This window comes from Lepidochelys kempii, chromosome 9, assembly GCF_965140285.1.
Source record: "Lepidochelys kempii isolate rLepKem1 chromosome 9, rLepKem1.hap1, whole genome shotgun sequence".
NCBI lineage: Eukaryota > Metazoa > Chordata > Testudines > Cheloniidae > Lepidochelys > Lepidochelys kempii.
In genome coordinates, this window is record NC_136388.1 from 87216901 (window position 1) to 87244563 (window position 27663).

The window sequence follows — 27663 nt, forward strand, 5'->3', positions numbered from 1 at the left end:
GAAGGATATGTACAAGGATTAGTCTTGTACATAAATTACCTGCCTAGTGTACACAGACTTTGAAGAAATTACCAACTTTTACTAAATATAGAAACTCACACCTCTTTTTGATACATTGAACAATAATACTTAATTACTGTACTAAATCTAGTTATTATCTAGCTCTGCATCCTTCAAGAAACATTCCATTTTAAATATTTGATGGCAGTAATTAAGGGTATGCTATTGTTAAATCTTTATTATGGCCTATGTATATCTTAATTTTAGAAACACACAAAACCTTTTTTTATTTAAATATAAATTGATACTTCTGACTTAATTACATGGCAATAATTCACTCAAAAGATTATGGTGATACCATAAATGCCAAAAGTAGTTGTTTCCTATTTAGGAGTATAATCACATTGGGAACATAGGTTGGAGTAGGAAAAAAAATCTTTTATGTTACAGCCTGTTACGACTATAGCTGTTATGGCAGATTTTGGAAGCAGGTGTTTTGTTTACATTGTTCCATTTTGATTTCACGATTTAGGATGAGAAATCAAAATTTAACAATAACAGAATCATTTACTCTATAAGATTGATGGATAGATTTTGCCTTTTTTTTCTATTTTAAATCTCTCTAAAGCAAATGGTTTGTATAGACAGTGTTTTAAACTATAAAACCCCTCCATAAATTTCAGAGAACTAAATATGTAAGATTTTATCATAATTTGCATTAATTGTTTTAATGGGCATCTGAATATTTTTAATTTGTATTAGGTATTATAGAGAATTCAGGTAATAGCTCCCAAAAGAGTATATTACTCTGTTTCACTGGATACTGTTGCTGTTAGACTTTTTGAAGGGTGTGTCTTAGTACTTTCTGATGCAGAACTGAAAACTCCAAAGAAAAATAGAAAACCATTGCATGTATTAACAACTAGAACATCTGACAAGCTCATCTCTGAATGGGCTTCTACTCTTAAGTGCCAAATTATTTGCCAGCTTGACTCCACTGGACCTGTTGAGGATTTCAACCTAACATTTTAGGAAAGTAAAATAGGACATCCACAATTAAGGATGAAGATACTCTCATATTTCTACTAAGCTGTAAGCAAAAGACTGAAGGAGCTCAAGCTGTTTAGCTTATCAAAGAGGATGCTAAGGGGTGGTTAACCTTGATGACAATCTATGAGTACCTACATGGGGAACAGAAATTTGATAGTAGAAGGCTCTTCAGTCTAACAGACAAATGAGTAACAAGATCCAATGGTTAGAGTTTGAAAGTAAATAAATTTAGACTCCAAATTAGGTGCGCATTTTTTAACAGTGAGAGTAAATGATGTGTTGTGGTTTATTCTTCCTCAATGCAAATCTTAAAATCAAGACTGGATTTTTTAAAGTGTGTGTCTACACTACTGCTGGAAGCATGCTTCCCATCTTGAGTAGACAGATGCGCTAGCTCTCATTGAGCTGGCATGCTAAAAATAACTGTGTAGCCAGGGGTAACACAGGTGGTAGCATGGGCTAGCCACCTGAGTGCAAACTCACCCAGACTCCCTGGGTACATATTCGGGTGGTTAGCCAACCTACTGCCCATACTAGCCTCAGATACACTGCTATTTTTAGCATGATAGCTCAATCAGAACTAGTGTAAGTCTCTCTTCTAGAGCTGGGGAGAATGCTCCCAGCTGCAGTGTAGATGAAAGAGACACTCAAGTTGAAACAGAAATTAATTTAGGGAAGTCCTATGGCCTGTGCTAGGCAAGAGGTCAGACAAGATGATCAGTGTTCCCTTCTCACTTTATAATGTAGTAATCTGAGCCAAAGAAGAGATTTGGATCTTGTGTCTGTATATTTGCAAAGGTAGGAGAAGTAGATGTGTGAAGAGAAGAGAAAGGATTGAAACGGAGGCAATAAGGAAGAACAGCAGCAGAAACACAGGAAAGGAGAATATGAAATAAGAAGAGGAAAAAAGAAGCAGGTTGGACACGTGGTCCTTCCTAAAGCATATTCACCTCCAAATGTCATAATGTCACTGTCACACTATTTTTTTTGGAGCAGTACATGATATTGTGGTAATGTTTAATAAAGGAAAGGAGAGAAATACAGAGGAAATGGAGGAAGAGGCACCAATTTTTTAAATTTAAAATTTTGACAGCATACCTGTAAAAGAAAAGCTAAAAGATCTTCATAATTGAACTGTTCTCTGTGAGAGAAATTATTTTTCTAGACTAAAAATGTGTGACCAAATGATGCATCCAAAATACCCTGCAAATTACTGCTTCATTCTTCTCTTCATTCTTCATTGTAATGCTTCATTCTCCTCATATTTGCTTCCCAGCTGGAGGATACAATGAACAGCCTTTTCAAGTTCCAGTTTCAGAATTTAACTTATAAAATTAAAAAATAATTCAAGTATTTAGAAACTTTAAACTCCCTTTAAAACTCCTTTCCTTTACCACCCAACTGATGGAAAGGTGTATAGAGAGCCAGCTCTTACCTTCTGAAGCTGTTCAACCTACAGCTCAAATATTCAAGAATGAAATTGATTCAATATTTTTTCAATACTGATTTTTAAAAGTTACAATATTCACTTTTCTCAGCAGAAAGTTTTTTTTTTGTCTTCTACAATGCCTAGTCTAGATATGCCTTTCTCTAGTGTGAAGTAATCTTCCCCCGAAGGAAAGGGAAGTGAGTGAACTGATGTTTTCCTTTCTTCCATCCCCAGCTTTCCCTTACAGTCAGAGAGAGCACTATGTGCTTCACATTTTTACTGTAGATGATTTTAAACATCTTACTTTGTGGGAACTGAAAAACATTACAAAGCCCTTTCTGCTGATCATGATCGTCTTGTCTTTTCTTGCCATATACTCTGTTGGATCATGCCAACTAGTGACCAATCCAGTGGTGTGTTTGGAACTTTGGTAAACTTGAGCTAATAAGGCAAAAGGCGACGACTGGGAGCTACTGGCCAGTATCTTGAACAACCTTCCGGGTAATTATTGGAATTACTGCTGGACCATATGCATGCTCCACTCCTTCCTATGGCACCCACTCTGGCAGCTTTTGTCATACTGCCTGTATTCACAGTGTCACTTTGGTTGCTTCATGGAACATCATTAGCAGTCTTTCATACTCAGACTCCTGCACCACCCATCCTCAAATACATACCACATGACCTCGGTAATAATCCCTCCCAAACTCACAAATGTAGAAGAGTCAACATGGTATGTTATTTTTCCACAGCCTGTGCCCAAGTGTCTTCCGCCAGTCATCCTTTCTGAGTGTAGGAAAGGCTTCTGCATCTTTACGTGCAGCTGTTTTTCACAGTGGAAGAAAATGCATCACTGCCAGATTTTGCACCCAGATACAAATTATGACATTACATTAATATCAGTTATTTTTCTCCTTTAAAAAAACTGCAACTTGTCTTTAGTCCTTGACCTTGGGGATTCAATTTCTGATGAATGATAGGGAACTGTGCCAGATTTTGCAACTCCTCATTTGTCCCCAGCTCTGATCCATGGGATGCAGTTTCTGATGGAAAGTCTAGGTCAAAAAGTGCTAGTCGTGGCCCAGAGCTCTGATAACCTGGTGATAAAATTTCTTATACAGTGTGTCATCCATCAGAAATTATGTCCCTGATCTGTCTCCATCCTAGGTTTAAGGAATAGTTTGTAATCAATGAAAGGGAAACACCTTAGAAATAGCTTCTCCCACCTACTCTTTGCTCTTGTCTGATGGGTAACAATTTTTGCCAGGTGTTCCCCCAAGAAGTTCAAACCCTTCTTAAGCAAGGGTAAATTTTAAAGCAACACTTTCATTTTAAAAGTTATAAGAATATCATTATCTTCATTTAGTTTTAAGTAAATGTTATCTTTTACTTAGAACATTTCATGGAGTCTAAATATATTTGGAATATCTTTTAAATTGATACTGTAAAATGGTGTAATTTATTAACATTCTGTTTGGGAAGGATACCAGAATCAAAACTATATAAACATACACATAGTAATCTTCATTCTTCACTACTTTTCACCTTGTGTAGCTGTTTATACCTCTTCAAAGTGAGGGGGGGTGCACAGCAGCTGTAAAATGCTGCCACTCTGTTTTGGTAATGTTTTACATCCACTTGTCATTTACACCTATGCAAAGTGGATATAAAACGTTATAAAAAGGTAGTATTTTATACTCACTTTGCACACAGAGGTGTGAATGATTGCACATGGTACAAAGTAATGGAGATTCAAGCTCATTAGTTTTATCAAGTGCAAAGAAATGAATATTCTGTCACAACACGCCATCCTTAAGTCTGACCCATGGTAGATTAATTTGCTTAATGCATTTTGAAATCTTGACTTATTTTTTACAAGGGATACCAGCATATGATAAATATAAGTTTATATGTCAATTGACAATAGAATTTCAGGTAACACGGGTATTACTGTTTCTTAATAATGTTGTATATGTACTTTAATAGGAAGTTTTTATAGGAAATATAGTATTTTTGACTTCTGGCAAATTTAAATATATATGTGGAATAGTTTTTGAGGAGGTTCAGTGAATTGATATATAATTTTGGGGTTTTTCTTCCAGAAAGTATTTTGTAATATGTTCATGAGAATATTTATTTATTTTGGGTCAGAGTTAAAGTGATTGTGCTGTGGAATATGCATGTTTGTGCTGTTGATAGGAATAATACAGGCTTTAGTCTGATTTTCAGAGGTCCTGACCACTCACAATGCTTTTTGTCTTCAATGCCTGCTCTATGCCAGCTGGGAATCTTCCATGCCTGTTAGCTGGAATCCTCAGGTACCTGGATGAGCTGGGTTTCCAGATGCTTTGTGCTGAGTAGCACAAAACAGCAGGAGGGAGGCAAGGATTTGGCACACAGTTTTGTAAAATGTTAAATAAACTAAACTGATTGCAAAAACTCTGACTTCAGTGTGCCCAGGATTTCACCCAGGTCTTTTCATAGGGTTGTACAGCACTTAGCACAATGAAGCTAAATAAAGGCTGGAAAGCAACATGCATATTGGCCTAGTAAATTTGAAATTGTTGTGGAAGTAATCTGTCAGCAAAACAAAACTGTTTACAAGCAACAGGACATCCCTGGTTTTAATTGGTATAGAAAGCTCTAGTCCATGAAAGCGCACTGTATTGCACAATGAACTGTCTCGCTATCTTTGCTTTGGCCATTGAAATAATTCAGCAACAACCAAGCTATATTCTCCACCCACGTTTAGTTTTCCCCATAAGTTTGAATGGCATAACAATCTGTAAATGTTGAAGTGGCAATTTCTTAAAGACGGCCTGAAGAGGAAATCTGAGTTTGTACCCATGTTTGCTGCTGCTTCAAACAGAGAAGGGCTGAAAGGTTGTTCAGATTTTCTCTTTATTTCTGTCAGATTGTATTTTACTTCAAAAATATCAGGAATGTTAAGTTGTGTCTTCCCTGTTTTTTGCTGGAGAACTGGATAGAAGACTCAAGTGGGCATTGGGAGCCTTCTCATCTTTTAACTGAAGAGGGGATGTTGATTCTTGAAGCAACAGATCTTTTCTTACAAGTGTTTTGAGATAAATAGGTGTCATAAAAACAAAACTGTTTAAACTGTCTGAATAAAATCACTTCTCTGAATCAAGTGCTTAACTGCAAAGGTAAGGATTTAGGCCACAATCCTGCACACTCGCAGACACATACTTAATTTTAAGCACACAAGTAGCCTCACTGAAGTCAATAAGCTCTTACTGAGTGCACTATCTCCATGTACACATTGGGGAGACACAATGAATGTTGCACATACACAGTGTAAAAAGGATATTTTTCATGAAGAAGGGTCTGTGCTTTAGGCTAGCATGTCCACTCAGCCAGGGCAGTTTTCTTGTTTAATTTTTATTGTTGTTTACGAGAAACTCACAACACAGTTACGAAATTATTTTCCAACATCAAAACCACTTCTGAAAAGTGTTTCAGGTTCTCAAATGTTTGGGAACGCACACTGAATCAAAGGCCAGTGGGCACGTTTCTGTTTTACTGGCAGAGCAGATACTGACCTGAGTTAGGTGGGCATCATGTGTACTTCACGTTTGAGTGAATGAATAATATGATAAGGTGAGGGTGCTAACTTTGGTTCAACCCTTAAGATTAAGCACTTCCTCCAACATGTAACTTACAGACACTCATGTAAACAAAAAGAGCAATCTACTTGAGATACATGCTAACAGCAAGGTATACATTATGAAGAGGGTTAGATTGGAGGCTCATCTACACATACATTTGCACTGAAATAAAACCCAAAAACAGTGAATTAAAACTGACTTAGTTATTTGGTGCAAGTGGTTTATTTTAAAATAAAATGTATTTTTTTTTAAGAGAGTATCCCACACATAGACTTCCACTGAAAGGTTTTCAGAAAGTGATTGATTTATAAAATTAATACAAGGTTGAGTGTAGACTAGGTCTGTGATCGCTAGAACCACCAGAAATATCACCTACAGGAAGCCAATCATTTCCAGCTCTTCTCATTCCTCTGAGCAAAAACAATCTTAAGGGTAATTGCTGGGGCTCAATTTAAACCACCCCTGCAAAAGCTGTTTTGGAATCCCCATTATCTGTGTACTGTTTCTCAAGATTGCTGAATCCTGAAATTACGGAGGAGCTCATCTGAAGATTAATAGAACTACAGTCTGTGGACGGAGGGCTTGAAGTGATGAAGTATAGGTCAGCCTTCAGGTAGTGACATTTCCTACAAGGTGTAGTGGCGCGCTTTAGGATTTTCAGTCTTTGGGGGCTTATTTGATTAAACTACGCGTTAAGAAACCGCTATGGGCTTTCCCCGCCACCTACTCGCTCCTTAATACTGTCCTCAAATTAAACTTTGTCATGTAACCCAACTCTGTGGTTGGCAAGGGTGGTACAAGAGGGGGAGGGGAGGCGGCCGCTACCCCCAGAAACTCTGTGAATGAGCTGCAAAGGTTTGAACATCCAGCTCAGTGGCTCTCCGGGCGCTGGTTGCTTTCGCGCTCTCCGCCACCTCTCCTGCGCCCCGCAGCGCGTTGCGGAGCGGGGATGCTTCCCCTTCTCTCCACCTGCGGGCGCGTTCCCACCGCCCAGCCCCACCGCGCGCGCTGGGAGCGGGCTCGGCTCTGGGCGGGAGCAGACAGGGTCCCACCCGGCCTTAGGAAGTCGGGGTGGGCGGTGGGAGAGGTGTCCGCGGACGTGGGGTGCGCTCTGGGGTGGGGGGCGAACTGAGGGCAAAGCCCGCGAGCTGCCCTGGCAGGGATGCTCACCGCTACCCCGCGGAGGGGCTCTCCCCTGCCCGCGGCTCTGAGTCCCCCTCCCCCACCGGGGACCCCCCGCCGCCGCCCTGCCCGCGGCCTCGCCCCCGCCGGGGCTCGCGCTGAGGGCGGCGGTTAGCGCGCATGCTCTGTTCGCTCGGGCATGCTCGTTAACAGCTGGGGAAGCAAAATGTAACCGTGCGGAGCGAGCGGCTTCTCCGGCACTCGCCCAGCGGAGAGGAGCGGCACCTGCACCTGCACCTGCGGCGGGGGCTGAGCGCCGAGCCGCGGCTCGCCTCGGGCTGGCTTCCCGCTGCCCTCTCGCCCCCTGACCCGCCGCGGCCGGTCCCGAGCGAGCGGGGAGCCGCGCGGGGATGCGGGGCGGCAGCGGCGATGTGGATTTACAGTCGCCTGCGCTGTAGCCGCCGGGGAGCGCCGCGAGGGCACCGGAGCTAGAGCCCCTGGCTCGCGGCTCCCGCCGGGGCTGCGCCGGGGCGCTGCTGAAAGTTCCTGCCCGACCCCTCCGGAGGGGTGAGTTCGCCTGGGAGCCGAGCCGAACTTTGCCTCTGCTCTTGGGGCTGCCCGGGGAGCGGTGTGTGTGTGTGTGGGTGTGTGTGTGTGTGTGTGTGTGGGGCGGGCTGCCGCCGCCTGAGTGTCTCATGCCTCCAGGCTGCTCGCCCAGCCTTGACCGCTGCATGCCTCCGACGGGGGACAGCTGCGGGCTTTTCCGAGCGAGGGAGAAACGCACCCGCACCCGAACAGCTGTGCGTGGAGCCGTGCGCCGTCCAGCTGCCTTGGGCGTGTGTGTGCGCATCTGTCGCGGCTGTGTCATGCCGCCCCCCCCCCCCCCCCCCCCGGTATGGTATAAGCCTGGAAACGCGTCTTCTAGCCAGAGCTGGGTTTATAGCGAGTGTGGCTGTGTAATCTAGCTTCCGCACATCAAATATAGGTTGTGTGTGTTTAGCTCTGTGTAGGATGGAGGAATAAACTCTCTCTCTTTTTTTTTTTTTTTGCCTATAGGGGGTCTCCTTTGCTCACGGTTGCTGTTCTGCCAGAGCGCTGCGCTCTAACAAGTGGACTGGGTGGATGTGCAGGGTGGCGGGGCTCGCGCGCGCTCTCTCTCTCTCTCCGGGCTGGGCTCCTCGCGCGCCCAGAATGATGCTTCCATTGCCCCTCGGTAGGAACCATGCTACTGCCTAATTGGACTACATCCGTGCCAGACGGGGGTTTGGGTGTGTGGCTTCCCCTAACCGTGCTGGAAGCGTAAACTGGGATCTCAGTAAACTTAGCAGAGATACAGTAAGTCTGCAGTATTTCTTCTCGTATTTAAAATTGTGGGGGAGTAGGCAGTAGTGTATGTATAGCTTCTAAGGGAAGTTTTTCTTGAGACACTTGAATTCTAGTTGTATTATTTTTATTAGTACTATTATTTATTTATTTAAAGGGAGATGATAGTACATTTCACATCAAGACCCAAATCCGTGGTGAAGTCAGAGGCTGAGAGAATGAAATGGCTTTCTTTCTGGGTCAGCAACACAATGATCTCTCTCTCCCTTAGTGAACAGGGGATGGGTCTATCTTATTTCTGATTGATCCTTAGAGGTAATCACAATTAAGAATATATTTAAACATTACTGTCTGCCCACCCTTATGTGCTCTGGTCATTGGACAGTTACAGGGGCAATAGATACAAGTAAGAGTTGTAGTGATCTCCGCTCCTAATGCTTTCAGCTATTTGTGTTTTTGTTTTTTCTTTTGTTTTCATGGCTTTCAGCTATAGTTTTAAGTCAAATACTTTAGGCTTTGAAGATGAATGCTAACGCTGTCATGATAATTATATGTAGCCAGAAAGCTCTTTCTAATTGTATGTCGTTCTACCTCAGCCTATGTCAATTTTTGTTAGTAGAGACTAGTAAGTGTGTTTTAATTTCTCTGATCAAATACAGAAATTTCCTCTTTATCTTTGGCTTTAAATTAAAGGTACCCATTCATATTGTGAGAATTAAGCATCTATGGGTTACTGTTTCATTGATCATGTTCATAGTAACCAAAGCTTGTAGATATCCGTCTAGACTGTGTGCTGTTTCTCTCTAGTTGTAATTAACAAGTCAGATGTAGTGTATTGTGAAAACAAACAGCAATGACCAATGTTGTTGTGCAGACACATCACAAATGTCTACTTTATCTCCAAATGTTTTCATATTAACAATTCTGAACTGTATTTGTGTATTCATGTTCTTTTGGCTATTAATTGCCAAGCTTAACTACAAAGTGTAAATGCTTTCATATTTAGAGCACAAACATTCTTGGTACTGTCAAAAAGAACAGTTTATGAATCATAACTAAGCTATATATCAAAGAGCTATACATCAAAATGAGAGGCACATCCTTAACTTACCTATTTTCCTTCTGCCCCGTGTGTGGTTTCTTTCTCTTTACATCCTGTTTTGTGTCTAATTTCCAGTGTTCTGGGTTACTTTATATATTTCCCTCAATTAAATTTAAGAATAAAAATATAACTAATGACCATTTTTCCTGCTTGAGCCATATCTGTAATACAAAACCTTTATAACATGCTGAAGTATTTGTAATCTTTGTGGTGGTTTTAAATTAAGAGCTCTTAAAGTTCTTGAGAGTTGAGAGCTCTTAAAACAAGTAATGTGGGAATCTTTCAGTGTTTTTGAATATCACAAATGCATTTTAAATATTATTCACTTTTCTCCCTAAAATTAGTATATACTAAGCAGTAGTTACAAGTTTTCAAGTTGATCTCAAAAGGATATTTTTTTAAATAAAAGGTGTTCTTTGACAATACTTTGTCAAAGAAATAACTGAATGCCTTTTTAAAAGAAAAGATAAACATACCCATATTTCATTTCCCGATTTTGGATTAGGTAAACTTGTCATATAATAAACTAGAAATTAGAAAAGTGATTTTCAGAGGTAAATGAATTATATGGAAAACAAATTACCAGCCTGAAACTTCAAGTGTTAAGATGGGGATGGGGATGTGTTCAAAGTGGCCTACATAATCAAAGTGGCCTACATAAAAATAGCATCTAAATATACAAATGTAAAGATGTTCTATTACAGATATATGTAGAAGCTGTAATACCGTGAAGCCATGGTTGTTCATGTGAACGGTTGCTGTACTTTTTATTGTAACAAAAGCTTGTGCCAGGAAATGATGAACATACACACATACCAGCATAATTGGTTTAACATATTTTTAAAAATAGGCTGTGTAACCTCCTCTTTAAGTTCATGATACTGCTTCCACTGAAGTTGGAATTCTAAGTATTGGCATTGATGTTAACTGGAAGTGTCAGTATATGATGCTATATGTGGTTCATGATGTTTAAATACTAGGAGTTTAATTTAAAATAATAATTTTAAACTGAAAGGACTTAAAAATGTTTATGGAATAATAATACTTTTTGGGTGCTTTTAATTAACATTTGTACAGTACTCTGATCACTCTGTTAGAGGAGGTGCAGTCCCCATTTTACAGATGGGGAGAATGAGGCACAGATTTTTAGGGTCCCAATCTTGCATCTTTGAAGTTCATGCCAACTGTCAGTGACTTTAGTGGGAGTAGGACTGAACACTAACTTCCCAAAGATCTACACAGTGAATCAGTGACAGCCATGATTAAAGTATAAGAGTCCCTGACTCCTAATCTGATACTTGTATATGTAGATTCACCTGTGTCTAAAATGCATATCCATCATTCAACAAAAGAGAGTTTAACATTAGTGCTTTATGGCAGTGAGAAGCATCAACACAAGGAGATCTGAGTAGAGCTAGGTATGTCTAGCTAATGTATCTTAGCTCATCCAAACTTTTATCAGGTCCTTTGTGCATAGTTTAGTAGTGAGTTAAAATTAGGAGTATATAGTCGTCCTGATCTTTCATAGCCTCACTTGCATGATCAGGCAAGAGATTTTCAGGATTGGGCCCACTATGACTCTCCTCTAAGACATGTAGTAACATACAGTCATGCTTTCATCCCAAGATGATCAGATTTTTCTCTTGTGATCCCTTTCCTTACTTTTATACTTTTTAAATATTTTCATAACTGAAATTGTTGATGATACAGAAAAATTCTAATCCACAGAAACTTTACTATTAAGTAGCCAAAATATTAAAATATGTTGAAAAAAATAAGTTTGTCATTCTATCATTGTTTGTTTTAAAAAATCCTAAATTTTTTCCAGAACATAGCCAACAGATACTTGGTAGTGGTGGTTTGTTTTTGTTTTGCTGTTGCATACATTTACTTTATTTACTTAAACTTCAAACTTCAGGTTTAATCTGCTGTTAATTTATTTCTTATTTGCCTTCATTTCTATGACAATATGGTCTGTTATGAATTTGGATTTAAAATACTATAAAAGATACATTTTAAAAAATAAAATTGACCAAATATGTGTTTATAGTTGGGTGACTAAAGCTGTAATATAGAAACTAACCAGTTTCAAATCAGTTGGCACTAGATGGGGAAACTTGCCATTAGTTTGTATTTAATTTTTCTAGTATTTTAAGTTGCTGTTCAGATAATAAAATTTTCTGAAAGTGAGAAATGAAAAGAGACTTGAACTATTCTCAGCATAATATTACCTTCTCATTTAAGTATATTTTTGAGTAAACATGCTCCTTTTATGAGTGTCAGACTAAAATCACTGACAGGCGAAGTGTTAGCTTGTTGCTTTGGAAGCTTTCACTGAGCACTACTAATTTCTTTAGTCCTAATCGGCAATAGCGTCCGTTTTCTAGTTCATGGCCTCTTATCAGTAGTTACTTCTGCTTATGCCAGGCTGTGTATAGAGTGTTTGTTTTTACAAATGTAGACTACTATTTTCTAGGGATTACAAAGACACTATAAAGCTTACATTTTTGGACCTAACATTTTGATTCAGCCATCTTAACATTTTTTTCCACTCTTTGGCCAATATTTATGATGCAAAGTTTTGTTCATGTGAATGTACACGGAGAAAATTTTAGGCAAGTAGCAGAGATATGTTTAATTAAGAAGCAGAATTTTGGGGGGGGATGAAAAGAAATTTATTTCATATGGGAGTATATAACGGAGCATCATCCAATAGTTGAAAAGGAAAAATATCATGTGAATTACATGACAATTCACATAATGACTTACGAATATCAAATGTGGGAATACTGCCTACAAATAGGCTAAAAATCACAAACATTGGCAAATAAATAAAAAATACATAAAAACATTGATCTAGTTGTAGACAGTTTGAAGAGGGAAAGGGGTTTTGGGTCAGATGCTTAGCTGGTTTAAATGAGCATGGATGGATTGACTTAATAAATCATTAGAAGTGATAAATTTGGCCTGCTCTATTAAGAACATTGCATCCAAACACTTCAATTAAAAAACTTTATTTTTCCAATTTTGAAGTATTTCAAACTAGGCTCATTCTTACAGAAATGGAAACTTGTAGAGCTCCAACTCTCATCTATTTCCTTCAGTTTCCGTGGTAACTGATAGCGAACTGTTGAGATTAAGATGAAGACTCCGCAAAAATAATGATTTTAAAACTTCCTTTTACCTTATTTTCTCCTATCAGACCTCTGTTTCCATGGAAATAGTACTGAAAGGCAGTAGGCATCCAGCAGCTGAGTCAGAAGTCACACTTAGTAGTTTCAGATTCTTGCTGGGAAGTGAGACTCCAAGGTGGCAAAAGTCTGTAGTCCTTTAAATTTGGCTTAAAGGTAGATTTGTAAAAGTAGTAGGGAAAAATGCTGGCCCCTTCTGCTTCTTTTGATAGTTACAGTCTGAGTTCATTTTATTAATCATTTTCCTGAGTTCACAATGCCCATTTTACCACAGTCAATTACTTTATTGATCATACATACTTTCTGTAGCATAAATATGTGGGGACAACATCAACCAAAGCAGTGAGTTTTTTTGGGAGAGCCCCGTGAACAGGAGCCATTTGCTTGAACATGGCAATGGGAAGGGAGGCTCTCTGAGCTATACTTGTTTAGGGGAAACATGCCATATAAAAATAAGACACATGTGGCATTGTCTGCCTTACATACAGTTTTAAAAAAATTAGGAATAAATAATATGAGCGTAAAGCTGATATCAAACACTGCACATCAAACATTGGTCAGGTGTTCCATGGTATATCTTAGCCATCAGTGCTTAGAGACAGAGAATGAGTGGGATAACGGGGATGGGGACGCAGGGTGGTGAAGTCCAAAGCTTAGGGATCTGTTTATGGCTTTAGAAGCCACTGCCATGTTAAGAGGGGAATCACACCAATGGCAATTGCTTGAAGTATTCTGCCTAGGGAGAGAATGGGCAGGCAGAATGCTTATAGAAGTGCTGAGTGAGTGAGTGCATTCTGAAGTGGCAATTACTGTATCCTTTAAAAGAATTGTACATAACCTGCCTTCAAATATTGGCAAATGTGGAGGGAGGACAGGGCTGTAGCTACACAGCCCCACCACACCCCTTTTTGATGTCCAGTACACCTTGTGGCACTATATCTTCTACTTGGGGAGCAGAACAGCAGGATTCTGGATGTCCCTTACATGGGTGTTCAAGTGTCTTAATATACCATTCTCCTCTGTCCCCATACACACAACTTATGCATGCATCTTCATAAAGATGGTCAGAATCTGCCCCCTAGTGAATATTAATAGCCCTTAACATATATTTAACCTTTTAAGTGATCACTAATTTTTCTGTGTTTTTTTTTTGGTATGAAAAAATAGAAGATAATAAACTAATAACTAATTAACATTATAGTGGTTTTTGTGTTTTCAAAACACACTCCAGTAGTCACAGTCTCATCACATGCTGTATTTAATTGCCCTAGAGTCTAACAATTTCTTTCTTGATTAGTGCCTGCAGCCAAATTTCTTCTGTAAACTTTTAACCAATAACCCTTGAGCCACCTCTGTGTTGAGGGACAGTGATTAAAAAGAACACAAAGCAGGAAAAATGAATCTTGTTTTTGGAGGAAAGCTTAAAGTCATGGTGCAAGTGTACACTAAAGGTTCAAATACCCAAAGGTAAATACACTTTGAGTTCTTTTTAAAGTCATGAGATTGTAAAATCTCTTGATTTTTGTGGTTGTTGTTTTGGGGTTTTTTTCCGGGTGAAGAGGGGCTTGACTTACGAATGCTTGACTTACTTGACTTGAATGCTTGGGACTGGCAATGCTGCACATTTAAAAAAAAAACAAACCCTGCCCTTTGTTCTTTCAGAATTGTGGATTTTGTGGTTTAAGATCTTAAAGTGGCTTAATTAGTGTAAATCAAACCACAGTTCTATTTAGACCCCTCTAAAATAATTTAAGATCTTACATCAGTTTATATTGCAGGCATGGGAGGCACCTGTGTTGCCTGAACTGTTCCCTTTCCCATAGAAGGATATATGCATATACACGTATGGAAGCCTGGAATACTAACAGATGCTAATCACCTTTTGACAAGCTTGATTATCAGTGCACAGTTTACTAATAATTATGGAAGCATTGAGGTTTGCAGATGAAACAGAACATTCTCCGTTCCACACTCTAAGGACAGACTGTTGTCTTTCAAGTGTACATGCTAATTTTTTCCAGGCCATTTGAATTTTCAGTTACTTTTTTTTTTCCTATAACATTTTGTAACTTTGGCAAAGAAAACATTTAAAAATATTCACTATTTTAAAAACAAATTCCCCAAGCATTTAATTTTTTTTGTCTCCCTTTTACATGAAATACCAATCACCAGGTTCTCCAGACTATTCTCTCACATGACCTGGTAATATCAGGGATATAGATCACTTCTCAGAATCGCATCAGCCACACTATCAGAGGCTCGTTCACCTGCGCATCTACCAATGTGATATATGCCATCATGTGCCAGCAATGCCCCTCTGCCATGTACATTGGCCAAACTGGACAGTCTCTACGTAAAAGAATAAATGGACACAAATCAGACGTCAAGAATTATAACATTAAAAAGCCAGTCGGAGAACACTTCAGTCTCTTTGGTCACTCGATTACAGACCTAAAAGTGGCAATTCTTCAACAAAAAAACTTCAAAAACAGACTCCAACAAGAGACTGCTGAATTGGAATTAATTTGCAAACTGGATACAATTAATTTAGGCTTGAATACAGACTGGGAGTGGATGGGTCATTACACAAAGTAAAACTATTTCCCCTTGTTTATTTCCCCTCCTACTGTTCTTGTAAAGTGCTGGAAATGGCCCACCTTGATTATCACTACAAAAGGTAGCCCCCCCGCCCCGCTCACCTGCTGGTAATAGCTCACCTTTCCTGATCACTCTTGTTACAGTCTGTATGGTAACACCCACTGTTTCATGTTCTCTGTGTATATAAAATCTCCCCACTATATTTTCCACTGTATGCATCCGATGAAGTGAGCTGTAGCTCACGAAAACTTATGCTGTAATAAATTTGTTAGTCTCTAAGGTGCTACAAGTACTCCTTTTCTTTTCTCAGATTTTAAACTTAATTACAAAAATCACTTATTTTCATCTTTGTTCCTCATCACCTAATTGGTTAACTCCAAGAAAAGCCAACAGAAATTCTCATCCCTCAACTGATTCTGTTCTCTGACACTGTGTGGCTTAGCTGTGCACCCTGCTCCATGCTCCCCAGTTCTGTTTCTCACACACAAGCTAGTCATTCACTGATCCTGAAGAGGCAGGTTAATCAGTAGTGTTAAGGAGGCGGCGTTAGAGAACCAGGTGACATGGAGTACACTTGCTTCCTGCTCCCTACCCATCCTACTTGCTGGAGCACTCTACAGCTCATTGGCCCTGCCCCAGACCCTCTTTCTGTTTCTGTAGCTTCCCCAGCGGAGCACAGTATCTATATGTTCATGGTTCCTCCTTTGATCCCCACTGATGCATGTCCATGCACCCATTGTCCACAAAGTTCCACTTCTTCTGGCCAGTGGCCCACAGTCCCTTTCCCCCCACCCCCACTCTCTTCTGGTGTCCCTTCGCCATCAAATTCATCCCTGTTTCCAGCCTCTCTGTAATGCCCACCCTGAGCATATTTCCTAGCCCACTCCACCAGCTCCCTGTCATGATCCTCTTGTTCCCACCTGTGTATATTTCTGATCTGCTCCAGTTCTGAACGCCCCCATATCTCCAAGTTATACCCTAGTAGCTCTGATCCTACCCATCTCAGAATGTCATCCCTTAGTTGCATTGCTCCCTACATACATTCACCACTAAATATTCCCACTGCTGCTTCATCCTCATCACATTTCCCACCCATTTCTCCACAGCTGTAATTAGTTTCCAGACAGCTACTATCCCCTCATGCACAGCTTCCCTAACTCTCCCCCAGCTCCTCTATAAGAGCTCCCAACTCTCCCACAGATTGTTAAACCTTGATGTAAAGCTCTAGTTCCTACGTGTCCTTGTAGCCACCTCTTAGAGCTCTGGCAACACATCCATTCCAAATCCTTCAGCCCAACTGCCAGCACAGCTTCAGCGCCCTCTCTTCACAAATTTGATCTTACCCATCTCAAACCCTACCCTACCCCATAGATATCCTCTCCCCCCACTCACACAGCTCCTCATTCCATAGTGCCTTTCCACATACCCATCTGTAAGTACCACACTCTCTCCCATGCTGTCCATGGCACACTACTCTGTGCTGAGGAATTGCTACAGACCATGGCAGAGGTTCCCCAATATAGAGGACTTGATAACTAAAGTTGGGACCTTCTTTGGGCAGAAATCTCACCAGTCCATGGCAGAGTTAACTCAGTTAACCTCTTTTCTATGACTGACTTTTTCTACTTTCTAGGGCCTCCTTTGGTGGCCCCAGCTACTTTCTGCCCTTCCCCCATAATATGTCGCTCCTTTCTCCCTCAATGTACAGCCACTCAGAGTGCCTGCATCTAATTCCTCAGAATTGCATTGAAATGCACAAGCTGAGCACCAGCCTCCACAGCAATAACACGTTACCGACAGATGAATTTTCAACTAAAAGCTTGTTGTGATGTTAACATATATGAGGTTAGACAAACTGAGGTTGTGTATTGGATTGTGATGGTGAGGCACTGGACATGGTCACTGTCCATATCTTTGTGGTGGGAGACAAAGGGAGTTTGTTGGGGACTTGAAGATATGAGAGTATTTGGTGGTTTTGACACTTGGTTTACTTTTCTTTCTTCTTTAAAATATCTAGGGAGTTAAATACAAAAACTACAAAAAGTAATTCTCTACTCTAGCCTTGCCTAGACTAAGATTTAAGGGTGTGGTATTACAACAAGCCAGCTAATGCATTGTAACCAATTAGACTGAAAGCAGGGGCTGTCTTTTTGTTCTGTGTTTTTGTGTAGTGCCTAGCACAGTGGAGTCCTGGTTCATGACTGGTACTCCTAGGTGCTACCACAATACAAACATAGTAGATTACGCATATTAGCAACCCCTCAGTTGCCAGCAAAAAGTTGCCATTATTTGGTACTTGCCAATAAGAGGAAGGCAAGTTTGTGGGGCTGCAGGCAGGGAAGGAAGCATTGGGACATGCCTTCCCTTGCTGCATCCCTGCAAACCTGCCTGTGGGCAGGGCAGCATTGGCGAGAGGTGTGTTGCAACTCCACAGGCTCTGACCACTCCCACTCTCCATGGAAAGCCCTGGTATCTGGGCTGCTGCCCTGCCCACAGTCTTCCCTCCCAGCCTGCAGTGCCGGGACTTCAGCAGAAGTTTCCCCGTTGGGTGGGGATACAGGTGCCCAGTCCCATCTCCTGTGCGGACCTTGAGTTCAAGCAGTTTGTGGGGCTGCAGTCAGGGAAGGAAGCATTAGAACATGCTGAACACTGGCTACAGCCCCCTCAAACCTGCCATGACCTTTCTTCCCTTAAAAAAAAAAATCACAATAAATGGCCTGTAATTGGTAAGATCCAAATCCCATTAACATTAAAACCAATGGGATGGGATTGGTTCTTGGCAAAATGTTGTTGTTCACTGGAAGTTGTTAGCATCAGGGTTGCATTAAGCGTCATCCACTGTAATAAATAATGTTTGCAAAGCCTACTCTAGATAAGGCAGTGTATACTTGTGCTAAACTCGTCAAGTTAAACTCTAGGTCTTTTTTCTTAACCAGTGTAGCATGTGTTGAAGGCTTGTCTAAACTAGACACATATGATGATCTCACTAACTGTAATGTATCTTTTTATCCTTTTAGTCCAGACTAGTCTGTTCTCAGCATAACTTTTGCGGCAAGGTCCTCTGTTTTATTACATCTGTTCTATCATTTCAATAAATCAGTGGAGTTACATCAGAATAAAACTCACGTAAGATAAAGGAGGTTCTGGCTCCAAATGTTCATGGGGGCCCAAAACTGTATCGTTAAGTGCTCAAAGGTTTGCACAAGAAGTGCAAAAGTTAAAGATGAATGCTGAAGTTTTACTCTGCCACCTCATGTATATTGTGCAATACTATTTAAGATTTAGTCATTAACTTAATCTTGGATAAACTTGTGTATAACTTGAAAAATAATCTGTTGTACTAATTGAGAAGTAATGGGTCACATTCTCATGTGGTATAAATTTCCATGTTTTTATTGAAAAACAATGGAGTTATACCAACATACATCAGTTGAGGATCTGGCCCAGTATGTGTTCACATAAGTAGCTGTTGTGGGACAAATTCTTCTCTAAGAGCAGCACTCTTATACATCTAGACTGATTCCATTAATTTCCATGGACATACTACAAATTCACACAAGTGTAACCAAAAGCAGAATATGGGCAAATCCGTGCAAATATGCTGGGGGCAGAGTTAACAGCAGTACTTTAATTTTGCAACCCTTAATATTTCATTAAATATATGCTTTTTACATTTTATTATACATTTACATTTATTTACATTTATGTCTTTCTTTGAAAATATCAGATTGAATTGGCTACTTACATTCAGTACTTTTTTACATTGGTAAAGCACTGTGATTTTACTAATCACTCTTAAAATACACTGTTTGTTTTAATTTAGATTAATTTCAGTAGATTAAGTTGTAAATTGATAAGAAATTGCCTTTTTAATATTGCTTATATTCAGTTTGTAACACTTTTTTGTAGCTGATTAAGATTTACGAAATTCAATTTTGGAATTACAAAGCATATATGGGCTGCACTGAACTGCTCAAGGCAATTCATGCTAAATTTTCTAGAATACCAGCTACAGGCCTTGATAAATTACATTTTATGTGTTAATGTTCCCAAACACAAATCCGTAAAGTATCTGAGAGATTACCATAAACTACTGCACTTCTATTTTGAGACTTCATTTAGAATATATATCTACAAGGACGGTACTGTCAGTAATTGCATTATATGTTCCTTTTTTCTTTTGCAGTTCAGTTAAAATCTTTTTATATTAAGTGGTGAATCTCGAAGATTTTTCTAACATTACAAAGATACAAACCTGTTAGGATCTACTGTCCTCCATTCTAGTTCAAAGTAATCACAGCCCTTTGACCTACATAGAAGAGCCAGGCATGAATGATCTCGTCCCTCCATATTTTTTTCTTTTGCATTGTCACTAGCAACTTTTATACATCACAGTGTGATTGTGGCCTGTCATTCAAGGTTTTCAGGGTGAGGAGAGTCAGAATGAGCTAATCCATTATATCCATCATCATCTTTTCTCCTTAGAATTAGGAGCATGGTTATATAGGGTCATTCACCAAGATGCTACAGTAAAGTAGAACTGTGCTTTAAAATACATTCCAACCTCTCAGCTGACATTGCTATTTTATTCCTAATACCGAAAACATGATGCTGCATGCCCTACCTGCAAAGTACACACTGTTTTAACAATTGGATGAACCAAATCACTAATCACTCATCAGATGTATGTACACTCTAATCCTTCCTGTGCCACAGTATGTCATTTAGGGAACAAACATCATGCTATTTGCTGGAATGGCTACCTTGTTGTGTTTCTATACGTTAACTTTTTACAAGACTATGTTGTTGGCCTATCACTCAACCCCCAACCTGGAGGACCAGCGGACTGCTTTTTGTCTAGTCCCTAACCTTTGACCTCTCTGACTTTGGTGGTCCTACCAGTAGTCAAAACTCCTGCTATCATAGCTCTCAGGGTCATTGGAACACATACACCTTCCTATCGCATCAAGGCACAGTCCCCAGGAAAGGATGTACAGTAACTGTAGCAGTTCAGAACCATAGGCTTGTAAGTCAATGTCATAACAATTTACATTCAAGTTAGTTTTCATAAGTTTCTTAACAAACATAAATAATGACTGTAAAGCTGAGGTAAATCAGAAAATAAATTGAATGATGGTTAGTATAATCCTGAATCCACTTTATATACAATTTTGCTGTTATTGCTGTGAAATTGTTCATCATTTTAGTCTAATAAAATGCCAGCACTCTGTATGTGACACCATTTATTTTTGATTATGAATCCTTGAAGTGTTAATCAGGGTGCTACATTTTTTTTCATTTACTTGTTGTTTTTCTCATTTGAGATATTGCCTGGCTAGACAACTTGTGAAAGTGAAGTAATTTTCATGAAAACAAACAGAATTCAGAGAGAAGCAAAATTATATTAAAGGACCAATCCTGCTCCCATTGAAGTCAGTTGAAACAGGATCGAGCCATAAATGTAGTTTAACAAAGGGCAATGTGCAGAATTTTAAATATAATTCTGTAAAGCATCACTGTCACAATTCAGTAATACTTAGAACATTAGTTCCTTCTAGTTTCAAAGTAATGTACATATTAATCATTATAACACTACTGTGAAGTAGATAAGTATTTCCGTTGTACAGACTGGGTGTCCATGGCAAAGACTTAAGTAATTTGACCAAATGAGTCATAGACAGAGCAGGATTAGAACTCGAGTTCTTTTTCCTAGATCCATGCTTCTGTAATAGATAAGGCTACGCTCTGCTTTTTACAAGTGGCTGCATGTAAAAAAGAAGTGGTTACTGCCGGTATAGTACTACTAAACATCATGTAGTAAAAGCAGTCAAGTTAAGTAGATTATTGATTACATTGATGTTTGGCTTCTGTAACCCCAACAGATAAAAAGAAAAATAACATTGGTGAGATTTGACAGGTCTGATAACTGGAAATGTTCAGCATGCCAGGAAAATGATGTTGAAGCCAAGAACCTACCTTTGTATGTCGTTTTTGTTCAGAAAAAACAGAATACTGTTTTTAAATGGGTGGTGCTCTTGTGTGAGTAATTACTAGAAAATGTATTGCAAGATAATATTGCTGCACTTTAATACACTTCAAGGGTGAAGTCAATGGTACAACTGCCATTAACTTTAATTGAACTGGGATTTCCCAATTTTATTCAGATGGAAAAGTTCTATTAGATTACTCAGTGAATTTCTCACAGTCTTGGGGTATTTTTGTGCTAAATGTGACAATGTTACTTAATTGGTTTAAGAAGTATTTTTGAAATGTCTGAACATCCCATTAAAATAGTTATCTCACTAGCACATTATCTATCTCTTATGTCAATTAATAGGGGGTGGACTTGGCCCCCAAAGTAGCTAGCTAGCTTCATAACAGCTATTGGTCCAGGGCACTGTGTGGAATTATTTGATTGAACCTTTACTTAGACCCATATTGAGATCTCCAGTTATGATTGCATAATGAACAGATTTAGTTTTTGTGATGCTAACTGTGCAGTTCTTCCTGCATGTTCTCTGTGCTGTCCTGTGACATTTTGTTGTATCAACCAGACAAGGTACTAACAAGCTTCAACAGGACTTTATTTTCAAAGTGGAAACCTCTTTACCAAGCTGCTGCTGCACCCTCTGTAGCTTTCTCCCAGCCTCTCAACTCCTCCCTCCTCCTCCCTGTTTCCTGTCCTTTCAGACTCCCAACAGCAGTGCTTCCAATTCTAATAATTACAAGCAACATCTAAACACCACACATTCATACTTTAGGGACAGTAGGGACATATCACAAAGCTGCAAGATTTTTCCTGATAGACCCATTCCTGAAAGTCAGCCAGTTAACCAAAAGAGAGATGTAAATGTTCAACATGCCCCAAAACAAAATGAAGTGCAGAGCCTAGAGATTGCAGTAAAATCTCAAATGTACAATGTAATATTTCTGCTGAGAAGGAAACCAGGTTTTTGTTGTCTCCACTTTTTACTTAAAAACAGACATTATAGCTAGGGTATCCACCCATATTCTTTTTGGATGGGGCTAAACATTCTTGAGAATTGCATGCTATACGAGAAGAGCTGATTTTCATAGGTGTCCACCTCCCGGCTACCTCTGCATCTGTCCATGGTTGAAGGTACATAAAGGGCAGTGTAGTTGGTGGCAGGTGGGGTGTGGGCCCACCCTACTCCACTGACCCAGGGCCCTAATAGTGGTGGAGTGGTCCGCCACTGGGTCAGCGGGAATCCCAACCGCAACACTCTGACTGTGCCTCAGGCAAAGCTGTAGCTGTAGGGTCGGCTATCCCTGGGCCACCTCCTCCCTGCCCCTCGGGTGTACCTGGGTCAGTGGGGTGTCCTCCAGCTCTTCTGGTTAGGTGGCCCACGGCAGTCCCGGCAGAACCGTGGCAGAAGCAAGTTCCCTGGTTGGCAGGGTGTTGCTGGGCTTCGCAGCCAGGAGCAAGAAGGATCCGTCTGCCTGCTTTGGTGTTCTAGCCTCAACTGAGTGGGAGGCCCTGCCTTGTATACTTCCTGTTACGGCGTACTTCCAGTGGGAGGGGTGAGGCAGGCCTGGCTCCGCCCGCTTGGACAAGGAAGGTGGTTTCTCCCTCTCTGGCTCAGAGGGAGGCCACACTGCCTCACTACAGGCAGTTTATATTTTTTTAAAGTGTTTTTACTAGTTATCGTACAAAGTCAGCCTAATGGGTGTGATGCCAGTTTCTACAACCTTGTTCTAGTTTGTGCTACAGAGCAGAAAACGCTTTCCACAGAATGCAACTTCAAGTGATTTTTTTTTTTTGTAATGCATTCTTCTGAAAGCTTCTAACCCATTTAATATTTGACATAACAGAGCATGAAAACTTGTTCAGGACTTTTACCATGAATGCCATTTCAAATGATGGAAAATTTGTATTAGTCAGTTAGATACGTCTAATCAAGGACACAGTAAAACTTCCGTACAAAATAAATGATTTATATATGGTATATCATGTTGCATAAATTATGGGGACACCATTAGAAGCACTGTAATATACTGATATCCGTGATATAATCTCAATATAGTTTTACTACAAAAAGCAATTTAGATGTTGGCCTTCTGTTTGAGGCAGCCTGTAGGCCTTATCCTTTTACTTAAATCATTACATTAAATGTCAATGGTAATATCTCCTTGAACTTTTAATACATTTTGCATTTATTTTTGCTAAAATATCGCCAAAAATGTAAAGCTGGTGGAAATTGAGGTATTAATTAATCAGTGACACAAGGTAAATTAAAATACCAGGGAAGAAAAACGCTCAGAAGGTGGAAATGTTCAATTTTTTTTTTTGGGGGGGGGGGGTGTTGTAATTTACCCACTTGTTTTATGCAATTTCATAGTGCTTCAGTAACTGAAAAGAGTTATGAAAGCTTTATTTTAAATGTGTGCTTTCCCAGTATTCAGAAAGTTCCTCATGCATCTTGTGCTCAGTTTTACCAGTAAAATACATGACTGGAATAAGGGTAGGTGCAGAATTACAGTACCCTCGGGGAAGCTGAGGGAGGTGGGAGGGATTGGTACAATCCTTCCTACAGTACTCTGGCATGCAGAAAAAGAAAGCATTATATGCCATCCCACAGGATGATGCAGTGTTAGGCCAACAGAGTGAAGGAATGAGTAGTGCGTGTCTTGTGGTTGGTATTCCTCTTCCTTGTCCTCTCTGTGTATCTAGAAGGGAGTAGTCACTGTGCTCTCCACAGCAGAGAGCATATGATTATGTCTGCTCCTTGGAAGGAGAGAAATGATCCATTAGTTTAGTGTTGTGCTTTCTAAGGTAGCTAGATCATGCTGATGTGTCTTACTGGTACATGCAAGATACCTGTAGCTCAAAATAGACTGAAATGGATGAGAACAGGAGTATTTTCCCTGTCTATTGCTGTGCCACTCACCCACCAATACTACCAAAAGCCATTTTTGTGCTGTGACCTGGTTTGAATCCTGATTTCAAGGATTCCAGGATGATGATATACAGAAGGCATTGGGATGAAGTTGCTGCCATTTTCCATAATAATATGGAATAAACCCACATAGAGAAGGCAGTGGAGGAAAACAAATAATGAATGAGTTCCAGAGGTTATTAGATTCATCTCCTAATGAAGAGAGGATTGGAGGCTGTGGTGAAAATCAAGACATGAGATTTAAATTGCAATAAATCCAGGAAGATTGACTGTCCTTTTCATGTTCCTAATGTCTTATATTAATTTGGATGTTGAATGAAATGATTTCTGGAATCTAATTGGCTAAAATACCATAACTGTGTGGCTAAAATACAAAAAAATGGTTTATCTAGAAGTGTCTGATGTGGGGAAAGTAACTGATATTACTAGAGTCATTGATTTCATGTACACATTCTGTTACAGATATGCCACATGCTCAGATTAGGAAAACTGCCAGGACCCCAGAAAATATTATTTCATATTACACTAGATGATGCAGAAGATTGGTAATGGAAGATGTACCTCTAAATCACTGGTTCAAATCTGGCCCAAGTTGATTGGAGGCAAGCTTTGGTCACTAGCTTATGGCTTTCAGTGGCCTATACAGAATAATTACGTATTCTTTGTCATAGGTCACCAGGCCAATATAAAAGGCTGGCCCTTGAAATAAGTTATTGCAGCCTACTTTTTTGTGAGCAAGTGTTGCCTCTCAAAAATCATTATTGTGTTTGGCATTCAATGACCTCTTTGTGTCATTCTCAGAATTGAGACAAGCTATTTTCTTATGCCTGAAGGGTGGTCCTTCAGCGTCAACTCAAGGTAAGTACATTGGGAGAAAAAAAGAAACTGAGTGCTACAATCCAGCGTGAACCTAGTCTGTTGATAAATGGATGTTACATCTGTGTACTATTAGAGCACTAGGTTAATTTAAAAAGATGTATTTACACACTTATCTCAAGACAGCAGTTACAACCTGGGTGCAAGATAGTTGCTGGAGACAAGTTACAGAGTTAATGGTCTGAGGCATAGCAATTCCTCTCAGCCATCCTGCAGTCCCTTAGAAATGCCCTGCATCTCAGCTGTTACTGCTTAAATATTTGCACCTTTTTAATTTCAGATCATACAGCAGCTTAATGGCATAAGTAATTGAGCATTAATATATAATAATAATAATAATTAATAAAGTGCTAATAAAATATAAACAATTCCAGAACAATATGAAGGTGAGTTTCACACTAGAACATGAGAAGCAGCAGCAAATCAAAGTAATTAATTTTCATATTTGGAAATGCAATACAAATAAGAGCCAGATGTTTAGGGGAGTGGTTCCCTTTCTTTGCTCATCATCTCGCTGATCAATGGCCCAATTTAGAAATAATAAATTATGCCTCTGACATATTTTTAAAATGGATTGCTTAAACAGCATGTGTTCAGCTTTTTTTTTTTTTGCTTTGCCTTTTTAGTACTGGAGTATACAACATACCTAAGGGATAAGCATGGAGCTGTAGATCAAATCACAAATGTAATATAAAAGCATCAAAACGTTCTGCCAGCATAAGCATCATATCAGTTAAAAATACCACATTAAAAGTGTATTAAGGCCTTGGCTTCTGCTCACAAATAAAGATTTAATCTTTAATATCTTGTCACAACAGGGCACAGTAAGGGAAACATTAGGGATTTTGTTCCTTTGTAACTAGAAACTGAACATCTCTCCTGTAGATGTCTATGTTTTTGCAAACATTTTGAATTCTGAATGTATTAAAACATTGTTTTCTGCACATGCTTAGTAATATTTCCTACAGATTCACTAAGTAAAAATACAAGACAGTTCCTCCCCTGTATTTACAATATAATCAAGATAAAAGAGTAGACATAACATAGTGGGAAGGCCAGAGAGAAACAAAATGCTAGTTTTTGGGGGAGGTTTTTTTGATTGCTTATGTTTCTCATGTGCTGTTTATTTATAAAGTACCATTGCTGTACAGTAAAAAAGGTCCCTGCTCTGCGGAGTTTATAATCTAAATTAGATTAAAAGGATAAACTGACAACAGAAAATAAATGGAAGAAGAGGAGACAATGAGAAAGGGAAAATGCTCTTGGGACAGCGCTATTAGGAAAAACTTATAGATCACTTTTTATTTTGTGTTTATTGAAATAGCTTTGTTTCTGTTCGTTTGTTAGCTGGTATGATCAGGTGCAAGAGAAGGAGCAGAGAGTTCCAGAACTGAGATTAGTCACAGAAGGCTAATCAATGGAAGAGAAACTATGAGGAGCGGGAAGCACTTAAGCCCAGAGTCTGCCTGATCATTGCAGAGGTGTGAAGTAAAGAAGTCTTCCTTTCTCTCCTTATGTAGCGTCATAAACACTAGGTAGAATTACAGCCCACATGCTCCGGGGCTGCTCCATCCTTACAATCCTGGAGAAGAATAGTGCCCCAAAGGGGCAAGAAGAAGGTACGTGAGGCAGCGCCTTGGTCCTATCTACACATTATCCAACCATGTTAGGGTGGGGGGAATAAACTGCATCCACAAAGGGAATGTGATGGAAAATGCATAACCTCCGTTTGTCTTCTGGTGCTGGTACTATGGGCTGTGCCTTAATGCACAGGAGCAGACTGTTTCAGGCATACGAGGTAGTATGGAAAAGCTGTTGAGTTTGTGATTGAGTAAGAGATGATTAGATGTGTGTTTAAGGTGAGAAGAGTGAGCAGAGTGCAAAAGGGGTGAAGGAGGAAATGAACTCTGATACAGGACAAGTTAGAATGATTAAGAACCTTGAAGGTGAGGACAATGCATTTGAATTTGGTGCAGAATGACAGGGGAACAGAGATGACTGCAGGGAAAAGTGACATGGTTGGAGCAGTGGAAGAAGAAGATGACTTTAGCAGTAGTGTTTTGGATAGAGTGGGTAGATGTGTGCTGTTTCCTGATGTCAGGTATTGGAAAGTGGTGTTGGCAGATTCGAACAATGCCAGTTTGGCTGAGACTGAAATATAATAAAACACAGAACCATTTATCTAGATATTGGTAGTGATGTGAACATGGTCTTCCACCTGCTCTTAGCTTGCTTTGGATCATAGAATGATCTTCTGTACTCAGCTTGTTGTAGAATGCCCATTTGTGTGAGAGCTTACGGGAAAAATCATGGTAATGGGGTCATTTTCAATCATACATCTGACTACTTTTATTGGAACGGACATTGAATTGCAATATTCAGCAAGATCAGCTTGTTCCAGTTTGAAGCTGTACTTGTCTTTTACGGC

General features: G+C 39.7%; 1 protein-coding gene across 11 annotated transcripts in view; it reads left to right on the forward strand.

Annotated features, from left to right (window-relative positions):
- The window catches only part of TENM1 (teneurin transmembrane protein 1), a 1397628-nt gene that overhangs the window by 855758 nt on the left and 514207 nt on the right, over positions 1-27663 (forward strand). The window contains exons 1-2 of one of the 11 annotated variants that reach the window (XM_073361274.1): positions 7482-7794; positions 8284-8562. The exons of the other annotated variants lie outside the window; for them this stretch is intronic. The gene's annotated coding sequence lies outside the window, so the exon portion shown is untranslated. Of the gene's footprint in view, positions 1-7481; positions 7795-8283; positions 8563-27663 lie in introns of those variants that run through there. 11 annotated transcript variants of the gene reach the window in all.